Here is a 3,052-nt window from a genome sequence, read left to right on the forward strand (position 1 = left end):
CAGAGAGAGAGAGAGAGAGAGAGAAAGAGAGAGAGAGACAGAGAGATTGACAGAGAGACAGAGAGAGAGAGAGAGAAAGAAACAAGCAGCGGAACAGATGGTTTGTGGGATGGCCCAGGTGCAAGTAGAAGAACTACTCACTCAACTACTCACACGACAGTGCCCCGCTCTCTGGCATATTCATGGCTGCCTGGGGAAACCATCCACCGGCCGCGGAACTGGGACTGGCTGATCCTAGCCTTATCGGGTGGTTGCACTGAGGGAAGTTCATGAATGTATCCCCAAACAGGTGAACTCAGCGCTCGCGTTAAGCCACGCAACACATTTGATGCTTACGTAACTCGTAAGAAATTAATTATCTAAATATTTTAAACCTTACGCGATTCTTTGAGGAGAAAGTGGTAGGAGTATTCTAAGTATTTCACGTATTTTATAAAGCAGGTTATTAAAATTTGTGCTGTCGTGGCTAGAAAGGTGAGCAGAGTAAGTCTGATTCCCCGTTTGGACTTCTTTGTTGACATCGACCCCTTTGCGCTCATAAGACCTTATTATGCAGTTGCGAGCGCGTAAACCCTTCCTAAAACTAAAGTAAAAGCTGGTTACCGTATCAGCTTTGCGATGAGAAACAAAATTTTATTTGATTACAAGTTCAGTTTGCAGACAATTCCTGGAGTAATTTGAGAGATAATGCAATGTATTGTATGTGTGCATTTGATTTCTTTTTTTATACTGAAAGTGAACGCAGTTTCGCTAACTAGGAGAAGTATGCACTGGTTATGTTGACAAGGAACCAAATATTGGCAAACATATGTTCTCCTCTGTGATTCTGACTCTTAGATACTAATAGTCCTAGAATAATGTTAATTGAACAGTGTCTATTGAAAGAAGCAAATACTTCATAGACTCTTTTCGAAGGTACTATCGGAAACGGATAACACACTATACAAGATAACAAATTATCCAACTGTTTACCTGGATGATCAGTTATTGCCGAAGTCTGAGTGCGCGAGTGTTGGGACCAGCTAAACATGCACAGACCGTGAGTTATTTCAGCTGACTGACGACATGGAGTATAATTTGCGACTGTCGCCTCGTCCACGGTTCCCGGTACCATGAGGAACACCGTTTTTCACGGAATGTCCACTGTCAGCGTCACATAAGGTAATTACAAGTCTTTGTTGCTTTGTTTGCTTTGTTTGCTTTTTGATTTATTTTGATTTGCTTGTTTCCTGGTTTGTTTTGGCTAACCCAAGCGTCGTCTGCACTAATGGAAAACCTAGTTTGGTTTGGGTGGGGGGTTGGTTTTAGATACGCTTGGGCGGTTGTTGTATTTTTGAGCTGTTATTTTAGGCTCATAAAGCAACTGTTTTCAGGCGAGAGAAACAAACTCTTTGACTACATTGTGATGATCTTTTTATGATTTCTTTTTCTTCAAGATTTAAGATTTGATGAATTAAAACAACGTATTTCTCGAGGAAATAGGACTAATAACACGGATTAAAAAAACAACACCTCGACCCCTAAAACACACACACATACAAATACACACACATACACACACATACAACACACACAAACACTCATACACACAAACACACACACTCACACACATACACTCATGCACACACCCACAGGCACAAACACATACACAGACACACACACACACACACACACACACACACTCACACTCACACACACACACACACACACACACACACACACACATGCCTGTGCTCAGTTCGCTTGAGCAGCTTTCTTACCCTATGTTTATTTCAGAAACACTAAGTTATTTTTTTTTAAATAAGTAGTTTTTACGCCGTTATCAACATAATTTGGATCGACGTACGTGTCGGATGAAGTAACCGAAATAATAGTACAGAACACAAAATCAACAAACAAAAAACCAGGTGGGTATTTTGTCATTACAAGCAAGGCAAACGAACAAGGTTTGAAATGGTGCCAATAACACCATATTGAGCCCCAGAAGTGACGAGTGCCTGATTCCACTGCATCCTGCCATCTCAACACGATAATATTATATTTGTGAAAGTCCGTCACTTTTGGCTGCCTTAAACTTCCGAACCACATAACTTTCAAATTTGACCAAATTAATGGTGGTGCAAATCATTTAAAGGCTGCACAGTTTAATTGAGGAGCCAGACGTCATTGTAGTTACATTTTGAGTTTTTCTTTAGTTTCGTTTAGATCTATTCTTGGGGGAAAGTCCGACTTCTAAAGCGCCATTGTAAACTATTGAGGTTTCCGTTCACTAGCCGTGCGCACTGTTGTATGGAGAGTTTGGAATCAAGGCCTCCAAGGCCTCCTAATTTTTTGCATCTCTCAAGATTTATTGCTCCATTCCAGTATTAGCGTGTAAATATTATAGTAGGCCAATGACTTTAAGTTGATGTTAATGCACCGATCATTCCTTTCATTGAAAGGGGGACCAGCTAGTAATATTATATACTATTTCGAAATATGCTAGGCCCCATGAGGACTTCCGGGTCAAATGTAATGAAGCCAAGCAGAATAATGTCAGTTTGTTATAGAGTACATTCACTGGCCAACGCTAGTTCCCAGCCCGCGACAAACAGGTCTCATCACACTATTGTGACACCGGCCTTCCGTTCTGTGGGCAACTTAGTCGTGGGGGCTTTCGTGGCCTAGAGGTTAAGGTGTTCGCCTCTCATTCAAATGTCCCGGGTTCGAATCCTGAGAGCGACGAAAACATTTTCTTCTCTAAAAGTGTCTCCTTTCACCTCCTTTCCTTCTCTCTAGCAGTGTTCTGTCGTCTGCTTTCGTCTCCACTTTCTGCCAACACCCCTTCACCTCCTTTGCCCCCTCCTCTGGGATTCTGACTCTTTCTGCAGGTTTTCAACTGCTATTCATTGGCTCCTTCTTACTGCTGTATTTCAGCCACACCCTGACCTTATGTTAGGAAATATATACACCTAGCCTTCTCGAACAAGAGCAAAAAACTCGGAGGTCCCCTGTGCAAGTTGCGCACGTTAAAGATCGCTTGGTGGTCTAAAATCGATAAGAGTAGGCTTCG

At 42.0% G+C, this 3,052-nt stretch overlaps 1 long non-coding RNA gene across 1 annotated transcript; it reads left to right on the forward strand.

The window, feature by feature from the left end:
* The first annotated feature begins 83 nt into the window (after positions 1-83).
* On the forward strand, positions 84-1,165 carry LOC118477761. The gene is made up of 2 exons (XR_004858593.1): positions 84-289; positions 737-1,165. It is a non-coding gene; the product is annotated as an uncharacterized LOC118477761 (long non-coding RNA).
* Positions 1,166-3,052: the final 1,887 nt, after the last annotated feature.

The sequence above is a fragment of the Aplysia californica genome, unplaced genomic scaffold (assembly GCF_000002075.1).
Source record: "Aplysia californica isolate F4 #8 unplaced genomic scaffold, AplCal3.0 scaffold00207, whole genome shotgun sequence".
In the NCBI taxonomy this organism is placed as follows: domain Eukaryota; kingdom Metazoa; phylum Mollusca; class Gastropoda; order Aplysiida; family Aplysiidae; genus Aplysia; species Aplysia californica.